This window comes from Sitophilus oryzae, unplaced genomic scaffold (genome assembly GCF_002938485.1).
Source record: "Sitophilus oryzae breed Bouriz unplaced genomic scaffold, Soryzae_2.0 scaffold_813_pilon_pilon, whole genome shotgun sequence".
In the NCBI taxonomy this organism is placed as follows: Eukaryota; Metazoa; Arthropoda; class Insecta; order Coleoptera; family Curculionidae; genus Sitophilus; species Sitophilus oryzae.
This window is the reverse complement of record NW_022147432.1, coordinates 6,225,293-6,241,410: the sequence shown is the minus strand read 5'-3', so window position 1 is coordinate 6,241,410 and position 16,118 is coordinate 6,225,293. Positions and strand designations below refer to the sequence as shown.

Sequence of the window (16,118 nt, the reverse complement as noted above, 5' to 3'; positions counted from 1 at the left end):
CAATGTATCGTTTGTGTCCAGGAAGGGTTCATAGTTTCATAGTTGTCGATTTTCAAAAGAAATCAGTACCTGTATATTATTTCCTATATTTTTCATTTTATTTATTTTATGGAAAGCACTGTTCATTAAAATGTTGTATCCTATGTTATAGGGCTTGTTTCTCTCTACAATTTCCTGTCTCACAATATACCGTTTGTGTCCAGGAAGGGTTCATAGTTTCAAAGTTGTCGATTTTCGAAAGAAATCAGTACCTGTATATTATTTCCTATATTTTTCATTTTATTGATTTTATGGAAGGCACTGTTCATTAAAATGTTATAGGGCTTGTTTCTCTCTACAATTTCCTGTTTCGGAATGTACCGTTTGCGTCCGGGAACGGTTCATAGTTTCATAGTTGTCGATTTTCGAAAGAAATCGGTACATTTATTTTATTTCGTATATTTTTCATTTTATTGATTTTATAGAAAGCACTGTTCATTAAAATGTTGTATCTTATGTTATAGGGTTTGTTTCTCTCTATAATTTCCTGTCTCACAATGTGGGGAAGGGTTCATAGTTTCATAGTTGTCGATTTTCGAAAGAAATCAGTACCTGTATATTATTTCCTATATTTTTCATTTTATTGATTTTATGGAAGGCACTGTTCATTAAAATGTTGTAACCTATGTTATAGGGCTTGTTTCTCTCTACAATTTCCTGTCTCACAATATACCGTTTGTGTCCAGGAAGGATTCATAGTTTCATAGAAAGCACTGTTCATTAAAATGTTGTATCCTATGTTATAGGACTTGTTTCTCTCTACAATATCCTGTCTCACAATGTACCGTTTGTGACCAAGAAGGGTTCATAGTTTCATAGATGTCTATTTTCGAAAGAAATCAGTACATGTATATTATTTATTCCTATATTTTTCATTTTATTGATTTTATGGAAAGCACTGTTCATTAAAATGTTGTATCCTATGTTATAGGGCTTGTTTCTCTCTACAATTTCCTGTCTCACAATGTACCGTTTGTGTCCAGGAAGGGTTCATAGTTTCATAGAAAGCACTGTTCATTAAAATGTTGTATCCGTTAGAGGGCTTGTTTCTCTCTACAATATCCTGTCTCACAATGTACCGTTTGTGTCCAGGAAGGGTTCATAGTTTCATAGATGTCTATTTTCGAAAGAAATCAGTACCTGTATATTATTTCCTATATTTTTCATTTTATTGATTTTATGGAAGGCACTGTTCATTAAAATGTTATAGGGCTTGTTTCTCTCTACAATTTCCTGTCTCACAATGTACCGTTTGTGTCCAGGAAGGATTCATAGTTTCATAGAAGTCGATTTTCGAAAGAAATCAGTACATGTATATTATTTATTCCTATATTTCTCATTTATTGATTTTATGGAAAGCACTGTTCATTAAAATGTTGTATCCTATGTTATAGGGCTTGTTTCTCTCTACAATTTCCTGTCTCACAATGTATCGTTTGTGTCCAGGAAGGGTTCATAGTTTCATAGTTGTCGATTTTCAAAAGAAATCAGTACCTGTATATTATTTCCTATATTTTTCATTTTATTTATTTTATGGAAAGCACTGTTCATTAAAATGTTGTATCCTATGTTATAGGGCTTGTTTCTCTCTACAATTTCCTGTCTCACAATATACCGTTTGTGTCCAGGAAGGGTTCATAGTTTTCAAAGTTGTCGATTTTCAAAGAAATCAGTACCTGTATATTATTTCCTATATTTTTCATTTTATTGATTTTATGGAAGGCACTGTTCATTAAAATGTTATAGGGCTTGTTTCTCTCTACAATTTCCTGTCTACCGTTTGTGTCCAGGAAGGGTTCATAGTTTCATAGAAAGCACTGTTCATTAAAATGTTGTATCCGTTAGAGGGCTTGTTTCTCTCTACAATATCCTGTCTCACAATGTACCGTTTGTGTCCAGGAAGGGTTCATAGTTTCATAGATGTCTATTTTCGAAAGAAATCAGTACCTGTATATTATTTCCTATATTTTTCATTTTATTGATTTTATGGAAGGCACTGTTCATTAAAATGTTATAGGGCTTGTTTCTCTCTACAATTTCCTGTCTCACAATGTACCGTTTGTGTCCAGGAAGGGTTCATAGTTTCATAGAAAGCACTGTTCATTAAAATGTTGTATCCGTTAGAGGGCTTGTTTCTCTCTACAATATCCTGTCTCACAATGTACCGTTTGTGTCCAGGAAGGGTTCATAGTTTCATAGATGTCTATTTTCGAAAGAAATCAGTACCTGTATATTATTTCCTATATTTTTCATTTTATTGATTTTATGGAAGGCACTGTTCATTAAAATGTTATAGGGCTTGTTTCTCTCTACAATTTCCTGTCTCACAATGTACCGTTTGTGTCCAGGAAGGGTTCATAGTTTCATAGAAAGCACTGTTCATTAAAATGTTGTATCCGTTAGAGGGCTTGTTTCTCTCTACAATATCCTGTCTCACAATGTACCGTTTGTGTGTCCAGGAAGGGTTCATAGTTTCATAGATGTCTATTTTCGAAAGAAATCAGTACCTGTATATTATTTCCTATATTTTTCATTTTATTGATTTTATGGAAGGCACTGTTCATTAAAATGTTATAGGGCTTGTTTCTCTCTACAATTTCCTGTCTCACAATGTACCGTTTGTGTCCAGGAAGGGTTCATAGTTTCATAGAAAGCACTGTTCATTAAAATGTTGTATCCGTTAGAGGGCTTGTTTATTCTCTACAATATCCTGTCTCACAATGTACCGTTTGTGTCCAGGAAGGGTTCATAGTTTCATAGATGTCTATTTTCTCAAAGAAATCTACCTGTATATTATTTCCTATATTTTTCATTTTATTGATTTTATGGAAGGCACTGTTCATTAAAATGTTATAGGGCTTGTTTCTCTCTACAATTTCCTGTCTCACAATGTACCGTTTGTGTCCAGGAAGGGTTCATAGTTTCATAGAAAGCACTGTTCATTAAAATGTTGTATCCGTTAGAGGGCTTGTTTCTCTCTACAATATCCTGTCTCTCACAATGTACCGTTTGTGTCCGGGAAGGGTTCATAGTTTCATAGATGTCTATTTTCGAAAGAAATCAGTACCTGTATATTATTTCCTATATTTTTCATTTTATTGATTTTATGGAAGGCACTGTTCATTAAAATGTTATAGGGCTTGTTTCTCTCTACAATTTCCTGTCTCACAATGTACCGTTTGTGTCCAGGAAGGGTTCATAGTTTCATAGAAAGCACTGTTCATTAAAATGTTGTATCTGTTAGAGGGCTTGTTTCATTCTTTTACAATATCCTGTCTCACAATGTACCGTTTGTGTCCAGGAAGGGTTCATAGTTTCATAGATGTCTATTTTCGAAAAGAAATCAGTACCTGTATATTATTTCCTATATTTTTCATTTTATTGATTTTATGGAAGGCACTGTTCATTAAAATGTTATAGGGCTTGTTTCTCTCTACAATTTCCTGTCTCACAATGTACCGTTTGTGTCAGGAAGGATTCATAGTTTCATAGAAGTCGATTTTCGAAAGAAATCAGTACATGTATATTATTTATTCCTATATTTCTCATTTATTGATTTTATGGAAAGCACTGTTCATTAAAATGTTGTATCCTATGTTATAGGGCTTGTTTCTCTCTACAATTTCCTGTCTCACAATGTATCGTTTGTGTCCAGGAAGGGTTCATAGTTTCATAGTTGTCGATTTTCAAAAGAAATCAGTACCTGTATATTATTTCCTATATTTTTCATTTTATTGATTTTATGGAAAGCACTGTTCATTAAAATGTTGTATCCTATGTTATAGGGCTTGTTTCTCTCTACAATTTCCTGTCTCACAATATACCGTTTGTGTCCAGGAAGAGTTCATAGTTTCAAAGTTGTCGATTTTCGAAAGAAATCAGTACTTGTATATTATTTCCTATATTTTTCATTTTATTGATTTTATGGAAAGCATGTCTGATGAACCTCCAACAGACTACATAGTAACAGAGGAGCCCTAGATGATTTAGACAAGGTCTGGGAGCTGCTCGACGATAAATTGGATCTTAAATTAAGTACAACCTAGAAGGGCATTCACATTAGGTGTGGTATCAGTTGCCATGAGTCACAATGAAAAATGTAAGTACTTAGGTCTATACACAGATAAAGTTTTGTTTAATATTATTGCTTTTGGTGTGCTGCTCGAACTCATTAGATTCGTCAATGAGAATATGGGACCTAGAAAAATGAGAAAAAATTGCGAATATTGATGTGGGACCTGTAGATCTCTGGACGGTTGCGTTCAGTCCGGACAATATACACATCATTTCTGGAAGCCACTCGGGCAAAATCACTCAGTATAGCGTTGAAACCGCAGCGGTAGAACAGTCATTTGACACCAGAGGAAAATTTACTCTGAGCATTGCTTACGTGAGTGAACCAATTAGTAAACCATTACTGTTTATGTTAGAATTAATATGTTTATATATATTTTTTTAGAGTACCGATGGACAGTACATAGCTAGTGGTTTTATTAAAATTTTTGACGTTGCTACTAACAAATTATGGCACACTCTAGAGAGTCACGCTATGCCAATATCAGGTATAGTCTGTAAAACGAATAACTTTGAATTTGACAGTTCCCGCGGGCTTTTCTAGTGTTAATTTTATTAAGTTAGCAACTTGCGGTCATGCTGACGCAATGCCGTCTCTAATAGAACAGCCTCAGAGCGAGATTTATGACGTCACGCTAGTTAGGTACTACGGAGTAATAAATATGTTGTAGAATACATGGAAAACATAATTATTCCTCGTATTTTTTTTTGTATTTTAATAATGATATAGTTTACATGAAATATACATAATATACAGTTAATAAATACAATATATATACGTATTTATAGTAATAAATACTTTGGCAGATAAACTATGAACCATACAAATGCAGCAAATGTTTTACAATATGGCTGAAATCGTACTCCATAGTCAATGTATATAGTTTTTGTGTTAAGAATAATAATTTAAAAAAAATATGTGGTCATCTTTTGACAAGTTTATATTAGTTTATTAATTGCAGTAAACATTATACTATATAAATAAATTTTGTGAATGCAAATAATAATACATCACTATTAGTAGATATTGAATGTTTTTTGTTAAATTAGATCGATTTTGAAACCCCAAAATTTAAAATATATTTTACATTTTACCCATTATCTTATGTACTACCTATTCATTATTTGTATATTTTAAAACATTTGCTGCATTTGTATGGTTCATAGTTTTATTTGCCAAAGTATTTATTACAATAAATAGGTATATATTATATTGTATTTATTAACTGTGTATTATATATATTTCATGTAAACTATATCATTTTTAAAATACAAACCAAAAATATGAGGAATAATTATGTTTTCCATGTATTCTACAACATATTTATTAATCCGTAGTATCTAACTAGCGTGACGTCATAAATCTCGCTCCGTGGCTGTTCTATTAGAGACGGCATTGGTCTAATATTTAGAAATGTCAAAAGCTGATGACGTTTTACTTTTGTCAATTATGACATTTCGTGTTGATTTTTGCAAGAAGAGGAAGAACTGTCACTTGTTTTATTATTTTCCTTTTCTATTTCACGAAAGTAAAAAGAGTTACCTATCCGATTCGTTCAGGCACTCAATTTAAAGAATATCAGTAACTTTTTTGACAGAGGGATTTTATATTTGCCATGTTGGTAAAAAATAACGGTCAAAATTCAAAGTTATTCATTTTATAGACTATATCTGTGTTTTTCTCCAGACAATCAGCTATTATTAACAGCCTCTGACGAAAGGGCATATAAAATTATATGATGTGTAAGTTAAAAATTAGTTAAACTAGCCTTTGTAACTCGTTTTTATCTATATTTTTTTTCACAGAAAACAGACCCATGTAATTGGAACGATATCTGCTCATGCCTCTTGGGTTTTAAATGTAGCATCTTCACCAGATGGAAAGTATTTTGTGTCTGCCAGTTCAGACAAGACGGTTATAGTATGGGAGGTTCAAAGCCGACAGTGTATTCACACCTTTTTTTTAAATATAATATTTTATTAAAAAAACTAAATTTTTAGTAATAAAGCCATTTTTAAATAAGATTTGTTTTTTAATAATGATATTTTATCTAAAAAAACATTGTTTCAGAAGACAAAAAGTATTGTAATATATAGTTGTCCTAAGTAATAAATGCTTTTTATCCTAATTTGTACTTATTAATATATTTTTTTCTTGTAAATAAGGGATTTTTCAGCTTAATTAAATTTCAAATTTGAAAATTGTGACGCCAAAAGTTGAACAGATACATCCGGTAAGAGCTGTCAACGTTGAGTCAAGTTAAAGACTTATGTTAAGTTATTTTTTATATAATTTATCTCATATTTCTTACTATTTAACTATATAGAATTAGTTTCATATTAAACTAAGGGATATTTATTGAATAAAAACACTTGTTCCTTGATAATTTGTAAAAATATTAAAGAAATGCATGATTTTATAGTTCATCTAATTATGTGCGTACCAGATAATTTCAATATAAAATAAGTTTTGTATGATATTTTATACTGGAGGGAATAAATACAAATAAACACAAATCATTTAATTAATTTAAGAAGCATATTCTACTGAAATTTTAATAAAAACCATCCATGTTTATTTAAAAAAGTTAAAATCGAGGCATCCAAGAGCAAAAAATACACGATCGTGATTGGTCAGTTTCGGTGGCGTGGAGGTTTTGAATTTTATTCTCGTTCGATGTTGCCGGATTGTTAAAAAATGTCGAAAATCTTTTTTTCTATGTGATTTTTGTGAAATTATAAGAGTTTAAATTGTACTAGCACACTTTAAATTACACTAGCACTATAGTAAAGACCATTTCTATATATTTTTAATAAAACAAGTACCAGTAATGTTGTTTTGTAGAAATTTATTTTATTTCTTCTTGTACTTACGTACTAACATTATAGTCTTTCTTCTTGGTTTCGATGTATTTATAGCATTAAAAATGTATTTAAACAGCTTCATTTTATGTTTATTTTATGATTTTTGTATGTTTATGTTTATAATTACTTATTTATTTTTATTTATGACAATAAAAATATTTTACCTTACGTAAAAAAAACGATTTCAGTGGAACATAGAGTAAATAATAACTTTTGAGAACGAAATTAAACTTAATTTACAAGAATTTTTCTATAAACAATTTTATTAGTAATAAATAGATTAAGTTTATGAGCAGCTTAAATTTTACGAATGACTTCAATCTGGCAACGTCGGTCCTATTTTGGTCGTTTGCAATTGAAGGATCTGGACGTCCTCCCGTCGGTTGCATCGATTTTTTAAATTTTCTGACGAAAAAGTGCATTTAGTGTACACAATTTATGCGTAATCTGTTACTAGTGCCCTGCTTAGCCTCCTGAAAAAGTGAGTACCCGTAATTTTATGTATTTTTTGAGATATTTTAGTTCAAAATTTTTGGATTTCGCAATATCCATCATGGCAGCCTTCTTCTCAATGTTCCCCATTAAGTTATTAATTTTTAAGAATATTGTTTAAATAATATACGTAGATTAATGAATAAGTATGTAAAACTAGGTATTTTCGGTACCTTTCTATACTGCATGTTACATAAGGGTAAAATAATAGTACTACATTTTTGGTAAATTACGTAATGTATCTTTGACTTTTTGTTTAATTTTTTCGGTCAAGGAATGTTTAAATAAAATGGCCGCCTGTTGGAATTCGATGTCTTGATTTTTTGTAAATTGCTATTTTTAATTTAAATTTCTTTTTATAGGGCATACTTAGAGTTTTCTTTATTTTTTAAAAATATGATATGCGCATTTTAATAATATTTTGAATGAGTAGGTTTTTTGTATTTAAGTTTTAAATAGGTAGGTTCATAAAATATTTCGAAAACAGTAAGCATGATTATTTTGAGGTAAATTTTGACCAAATGTTTTTTGTCTTCATAGTAGAAACTAAAAATGTAATAAAATATATAGGATGTCTCATTGTTAAAAAAATATAACTTTAATATTTTTTATTTATTTGAAACACTGGAGGTTTAACTTTTAGCTCTAAATAATATGTTACAACTCTAAAAACTCCTTGTGTATTTTTATTTTTTTTATATGTTACATCATGGAAAAATTCTTTGGATTTTGACCATATTCATCAAATTTATATCCCTTTTTTCCCTAGATCATATAACATCTTTATATTATTGACATTTTTGGTATAATAATCAAGGAAAAATCTTATAAAATATTGCTCTGAGGTATAAATGGAGCATCTCTTTTTTCATTTAAAATAAATATACCTGTTTATATATTGTCGTAATATTTTTATAGGTGTTCGATAATATTTTTATCAGGGTTGGCATGATATATATCAATGATATATATCGGATATATATCATTGATATATATTATGATATTTATACCCTGATATATATCATGATATTTATAAAAAAAATAAAACTCAATAATCAGAAAGAAAAAAACAAAAAAGATAATATTGATTGGATCTAGGACAATTCAAATCTACCAAAAACTTTGCAAGAAACAGTACCAATTGACTCTGACGAATCTGACGATGATTTACCATTAATAAAATTAATAAATCAAATATAAATTTGTTTGTTGTTAGTTTTAGAATATCTGTTTATTTTTTTGACTTTCCATTTATTTTTTAGAATTTCAGTTTATTTCTTAGAATTGTTGTTTATTTTTTAGAATTTCTGTTTATTTTTTAGAATTCCTGTTTATTTTTTAGAAGTTCTGTTTATTTTTTAGAATTCCTGTTTATTTTTTAAAATTCCTCTTTATTTTTTAGAAGTTCTGTTTATTTTTTAGAATTTCTGTTTATTTTTTAGAATTCCTGTTTATTTTTTAGAATTTCTGTTTATCTTTTAGAATTCCTGTTTATTTTTAGAAGTTCTGTTTATTTTTTTAGAATTTCTGTATATTTTTTATATATTTTTGTTTTCATGTTGTTCCTATCATGTGCAAAGCAACAATTATTAAGTTGAAATAAAAATATTTTACTTGAGCTCTTGATTTTACTTGATACTAAACGCAGTTTTACATAAAAAGTAAAAACAAAAATAAATATCAAAACTTCATATATATATCGGATATCTATATGAGATATATATCCGATATTTGATATTTATATAAATATCGTGATATTTGTCAACCCTGATTCTTATAGGTATCCCAATATTTTTTCTTTTTTTAGGCGCGTTATATTAATACTACAACACCACACACTCCTTTCCCACTCACACGAGCATTGCTAGCTCTCTGTGTTGGTTAATAAAATTTCCTAATTCAACATTAGTGAATTTCGTTAGCTGATGCAGTTGGTTAACAGTGTTTTTGTCGGTGTGGATTCCCGGGCTTAAGATGACTCCAGAGCGCGGTGCGGCCTTCCCCAAGAGAGGAGACTTCTTGGGTCACCCCCTAACCCTGATGTTCGGGCATCGATGACCTGTGTAGCATGCAGAGGTACCCAAGGGAGTCACCACCCTCTGGTTTACGAGCTAGGTGTTCTAATGCTAGAGGCTTCGGCCGGATACGACCTGGCACCCAAGCTCCGAGACTTCTTCGTGCACGTATTCCGTGACCCTCGAAGGGGCAGGGGGCGGGATATCGGACACATTGAAGATGATGAGGGGGGTCCGCCTGTAGGGGGTCCCGGTGGATGTCCGTCCCACGGGTGACGAGGGTGACCCCAGACGAGGCGGCTTAATTGGGATGGGAACTGACTGGTGAGGCTTAATCGTCGACCAATGGGTCGAATCTGCATAAGGAAGGCAACCAGCACACACTCGCAGGCGGGTCGTGGAAACATTTTTTTGTTTTTTCTCTTGGTCTGCCCCGCGTCGAATTTTGAAGGCAGAAAATGTCGGTAGGAGGCGAGCATAACCAGGCCTAACTTAAACCTGTTAAAAGTAAGTCTAATTTTTTATATCACTTTCTTTAAATTGTAAACTTTTACTGTACTCTCTACCAAATAACTTTTTTATTGCACCATATAGCAGTCAAAATTCTTTTTATATAAGTGTTGTATATTTTACTTTTTTTGTTACAACATACATGAGCTTCAATTTAAAGTAGAATAACTTATATAGTAATTAGAGCAACTGTTTTAAAACTTATAGTAGATATAAGTTTAAATTCTAATTTAACTTGTAGTTACTTATATAACTAATTTTTTTTTCATTCTTTTAGGACAACCCGGGTTCGCAGCGCGATTTTAAAAAACTGAGAAGTCAGAAATTCTATCTACATGCTGCATATGATCAGTCCCAAAAAATTTCGGATTGTTCCAGGCACCGTCGAATACCTGGAAAACGTGTTTATTGTCAACTCTACAGGATCGGCCGAAGTCCATGGAGTTGGGAGCATTCGATGTGCCCCATAGCAGTGAGACGCCACTGTTTTTTTCGCCGTATAATTATTATGGTGGGACTGAAATTAACCTAAGCAAGATGTGATGGTGAGTTTTTATATTTTTACATTGTTTTTTTTTGTTGTCTATAGCTTTTTTTTGTTTCTTCTAGCATATGTATTTGTTAGAAATATTCTAATATTATTTTTTTTTCTCTTACAGGTGATACAGTATGGCTTGGAGAACTTCAAAAGTCGATTCGCGTCGTGGTTCCAAAGCAGTAACTTTATGTTCCCTACATTTACAGAATGTTGCACTAAGTACTCATTTTTTAATTTGCAATTTTTATATTTCATTTTTACTTTTTTTCTTACTCTATACAAGGCTTTAATATAAAGTTTTTTTAGCAATAATGGTAATAAAAAAATAACTCCAAAGAGACAAAATTAGGTAGCATATTGTTTTTCTATTATATTTGGAAATATGTAACTATTTTTCGTCTTAATTTTAAAATTGATAATATTATTTAATTTTTTTAATAGTGGTTTCTAATTAAACGTAAATTAGTAAATAATGTAATTTTACATTATAATGAGAATTGTAGTATTAGTAATTTATTTTTGTTACTAAAATTAAATTCAGTTTGTTCTTGCATAAATCTTTTTAGTACTAAACTGCTTTGGAATGAATTTTTTGGGGGACAACAGCAGGATTAGGGCCATCTTCTAGATGCCATCAGGTAAATTTATATAACTTTATATTTATCATTTTCTTTGACTAAAAAAATGATTTTCTTTTTTTAGGTAGGTGCGCAGCGTAGTCGTTTATTGTAGCATTATATCCCTTTTCCCCCTTTTTAAAAAATGTTTGTAAGACGCCTGAAATTGTATAAGTTAGTTATATAAGTAGTTGAATAAGAATTGGTGAGACTTGCAAAATAGAAGAGGACAGAGAAGATGGAAGAGGATTGCTATGAAATAGAAGGAAAGGAGATAGAAGATGTTCGAGAAAAAGAGGATGATTTGTTCGATGTAACGGAAGTTTTTTGAATGAAATTTGGAGCAACTGTATTAAGGTAATATTTTTCATCTAGTTACAAAAAATAAATAATTATCACAACTTTTATTTTTTTTTATAGTTGTTATTGGTATCTTGGACATCAAGTTTCATTTATTTATGTATTATCCAAGCATATCTATTGGTGGAAATGTAGAATGGTAGCTGTTATAACAACTTGGATGAATTATTAGAAACACCAAAGAAGTTTTGACATAATTTAAACTGGGAAAAAGCTCACAAATGACCAATTTATTCTACAGTAGATACAGGACACTAAGTTGACTTCAGCAACGCAGATATCTCTCAAAAATGGTAAGTTTTTTTCACATTATTTTCTTTCCTATTAAAGTTTTTGGAAAGTTTGGAATTTATGACATATTTTACACATAATGTGTATATTTCAATAGCTTTAGGTGCAATATTTAATTTTAAAGTTATTAGGAGAATTTTTTTATTCAAATCAACTTAATTTTGTATTTTGCCTATCTATATTGATATTACAATCTTTTCTTATTTTAATTTTCTACATTGATTCAAATTAATATACTTATTAATATTTGTTTATTTTTATTTTTAGATATCTGTTCGAGTGATGTACTGGGTGTTAATAGTTGCTGTTACAAATCTGCAAATGAGTTACTACTGTACATAAGTTGAAGGAATGCCAAGGAATTTTTTGCATAAAATGATCTGAAAATCTTACCCACCAATGACAATTTTAAGATACAATCAATAGTATTTGGATTGATTGGCCTTCATTACCGTTGCGCTATGAAAATGGTAAGTTATTTTTATTTTTTTATTATTTTTAAGGCTACAATTTATGTGTCTAACTACAAAATTGTAGGCTTTAAATTCAAAATAAAATAAGTTTGAGATTGAAAATATATTAATATACTAGTTGACGCCTGGCGCAAACGCCACGACATGTCAGGAAAAAAACTATTTATTTATTTTTTTAATTAAATGAAAAACAAAAAATCCGGCGACGACAGTTTTTAGAAGAGCCAATTAGCTATCTTTTAGTAAAAAAAGCAACTTTCTAGAGCAAGTCGTTACTTCAATACAGACGACACACAGATAAACATTAGCATTTTATATACTATGTAGATTTTTTTCAATATCTGTAGTTATTTACAAATTTGTATCAGATATATAGTATAATATACTAGTTAAAATATGTTTTCTATTTGTAAAAATCTATGAATATTTGATAATATGTTAGAGTTACTATTGCGTTGTATTTTTTTAATATTTACATAAAATATTTAAAAAAACATATTTTTCAACATTCAAAGATGTGAGGAGAAACTGATGTTATAAAAATTTATTTATTTATTTTTTCTATTTTTAGTGGGCTGTACAAATTGGTGTTGGTTTGATAGCTTCTGTTTCCAGTTCAAGTTCCAGTTTTAATGGACACAGAAAAATGCCATTTACTGGATTGACTTCAACACCTGTTGCCTTTTAACATTGGTAAGTTATGTCTATCAACTTATTCTTATTAAATTTCATGCTTGAAAATGTTGAAAATTTATTAAATTGTCCATCATATTCAAGCTTTTTTGTTATTATTAATAATTTATTATTATTAACTCATTATAATAATGTTTTATTTTCTTATGAAGGAATTTTACAATTTTTTATATCATTTCTGAAGTTATCAATAAAAGTTTTTTTTTAATTTTATATAACTATAACTTATTCAAATTAATATAAAATATGTCTATTATTTTTTTGTTATGTTACATAGTTCTAAATATTAACATAATTTATGTTATTGTCTGTTTTCTGATAGCTTCAAAAATTGCTATAATAAAAAATTACCCAATATATATTTTTTTTATTTAGGCATACTTAGGACTGTTGCTATTAGAAACCGATAAGACATACTAGCTGCAAATAATATGATTGGTGATCATAAAAGTGATTTAAATGGGATGAAACTTATGCAGAAGAAATCTAGGAAAACCATTTTGAACTGCTGTTACTTAATAGCTGTTAGAGGGGATCCAGTTCTTCATCAATGGTAAGTTATTTATCTATCTTATAAAATTTCATTGGACAGCTTGAAAATATTTTAAATTTTCTAATATTCGAGCGCTTTTGTTCCAATATTAGAAAAGCCAACAACTGTTAAAAATAGGCAGGACAAAATAAAATGCTGATACTGTATTACTGGTTGCATATTGTTACGGATTCCGTGGATCCACTAATTTAAACTCACGATAAAAATACTTAACGGATTTATTTTCTCACAATTTATACTGATTACAGCACACAATTAGCTATTTAATAAATCCTTCGCCAAATTGTCAATATTCGCTATTCAAAACTGGTTTAAAATTGCAGAACTCGTCACACATACATTGACGATATATTAATGTTCCCACTAGAATAAACGCAATAAATGCTATATACATATTTTAATAAATATAATTTTAATTAATCTTTTTTGTTTTGTTTTTATTAATCTTGTTTTCAGAAATCTTCCAAAATTTGTATAGTAAAAATTTATTTAATATTTTTTGGAATTTTAGGTATACGCTGGGACAATTGCTGTTAAAAATACACAAGCCGTACTATCTGCAAATATTATGGTGGACATCAAAAAGCTTTAAATGGAATGAAACTTGCAGGAAAAGACTCAGAAAGACCATTTAGGACTGTACTTAATAGCTGTTGAAAAGTGGTCGCAGTCCTTTATCAATGGTAAGTTATTTATCTCTTTTTTCTTACTAAATTTCATCGACAAGCTTGAAAATTGTGATAAGTTTTCATAATATTCAAGCTGCACAGGTCTCTCGAGGTCAACGTCTATTCCTATGTGTCATTTATTAAAAATTGATATAAAAATTTGTCAAAAATATTTAAATCAAAAAAAGGAAAAAGATTTCAAACATACCAATTATTATTCAAAGGTGAAAACCTTAATTTAAAAAAATATGAGCTTTGAATTTTTTAACATTTCATTCTTTAATTTTTATACCAATTTTTATAAATGATATATTGTGGTCTACCTGGCAGAAATAATTGTTATTTCAAAAGCCACTATAATGCTGTTTTTTTCTTTCTCATAGGGTATATACAAATTATTAATTTAAAAAACATAGTTATTGCATTAATAAAAATATATTTATTTTCATTTTTACATAGATCGTTTTATTCCTTTTTTTTAATATTATTTTTATTTTATTTTTTAGATATCTCTGCATTTTCTTAACAATGGATATCAACAGTTGCTCCTACTCCTCACTTTCCTCTTTCTCTCAACATAAAGCAGACTCAATACTCCTCAATGCTTCACCAAGGTTCGTTAGCTTCATTAATAGTGTTATTGTTTCAATAAATTTGTTTATTGGTTTTTATCCTCTTACTATATAATTATATCAGGCGTCATTTTAATGTTAATTTTTTGTAAAATTTTGATAATCTGGATAGAAACCTTTTTTTTCTTAAGTTTTTGCAATATAAAACACTAGTTAAGAGCAATACACCTTATTTTATGAATAGGACCATTATCTCTGTTGATATTGTCTTTATATTTATGCTTTGTGTTGCCTCTAGTTTGAGGGACGTTTGATTAATTTTAAATCATTCAAATCAATGCAATAATCTATATGTTGAGCAACATGATACTAATCTGTTATAATTTTTCATCTCAAGCTTTTTTTCAATCTCACCTATCTTATATTTACTTCCATCAGTTCCATCATTAAATTGTTATTAAATAACTATAATTTGTATTCTGGATTTCGTCAAAGGTATTTTTTAAAATAATTAAAAAACAATCTTTATAGGCTTGTATCATTTCCAATTTATGTTTATCTTGTATTATTTATATTTTCCTAAGCTTCTCTAAGTTTATTCCATATTATCAAAATTATAATTTTTATACTTGCGCAGCTGCGTCACTATAGCCCTATGAACACAAGTATTATTTTGGTTTTAAAGTTTATGTTTTTTAATATTTCATTTATTGTATTAACGCAAAACTAAATTTTATAGAATTTAACTAACTATATCTTCAACCGGATGATAATTTAATAGTTAATGGTCAATTTAATATTTTTTCATAAAAATGAAATGTGATTATTGAATACTAATGTCAAACCCCCCAGTAGAAATGATTTATTAGTGTTTATTTTTTTTTTGAAATAATTTTTTTTACAAAATTAATTTTGGATACTTGTGTTCATATAGTTTTTTTTTCTTTTGATAATTATTTTTGGTACCCTAACACAGATGTTTTTAATCAATTTATATGATTTTAAAACATTTATGTTTATATCTATTTGGACTTAAATTTTAGTGATAAAGTTTGTTTCTTTAACACAGAGAGCAATGCACTTCATGCATTGTTTTCTTTTTTATGTGCAGAATTCTCTTTATATACAGTATGTCCTCAGAACGTCTTTACAAGAGCAAACGCTTTTTTTATTAACATTTTCATAAAAGATACATTCCTTATAAAAATATTTTTCTTTTTAATATTTTCATTTTAATTTTTTTAACAAATATATTGTGAGCACACATTTTAAAATTATTTTTCGTAGATATACTGTGCGATTCAAGTATATTTATACTAAAATTGTATTTTTTTTTAAATACAATGTTTTTTAATGTT

General features: G+C 29.1%; 3 long non-coding RNA genes across 3 annotated transcripts; all 3 read left to right on the top strand.

Moving 5' to 3' along the window:
* The first annotated feature begins 3,994 nt into the window (after positions 1-3,994).
* Positions 3,995-4,605, top strand: LOC115889358. The gene is made up of 3 exons (XR_004051431.1): positions 3,995-4,138; positions 4,215-4,429; positions 4,499-4,605. It is a non-coding gene; the product is annotated as an uncharacterized LOC115889358 (long non-coding RNA).
* A 2,731-nt stretch (positions 4,606-7,336) lies between these two features.
* LOC115889380 lies at positions 7,337-10,518 on the top strand. Its single transcript, XR_004051442.1, has 3 exons — positions 7,337-7,459; positions 9,278-9,992; positions 10,273-10,518. It is a non-coding gene; the product is annotated as an uncharacterized LOC115889380 (long non-coding RNA).
* Positions 10,519-11,086: 568 nt separating this feature from the next.
* LOC115889379 lies at positions 11,087-15,593 on the top strand. The gene is made up of 8 exons (XR_004051441.1): positions 11,087-11,171; positions 11,236-11,507; positions 11,571-11,803; positions 12,069-12,271; positions 12,846-12,967; positions 13,343-13,520; positions 14,032-14,203; positions 14,695-15,593. It is a non-coding gene; the product is annotated as an uncharacterized LOC115889379 (long non-coding RNA).
* The last annotated feature ends 525 nt before the right edge of the window (positions 15,594-16,118 follow it).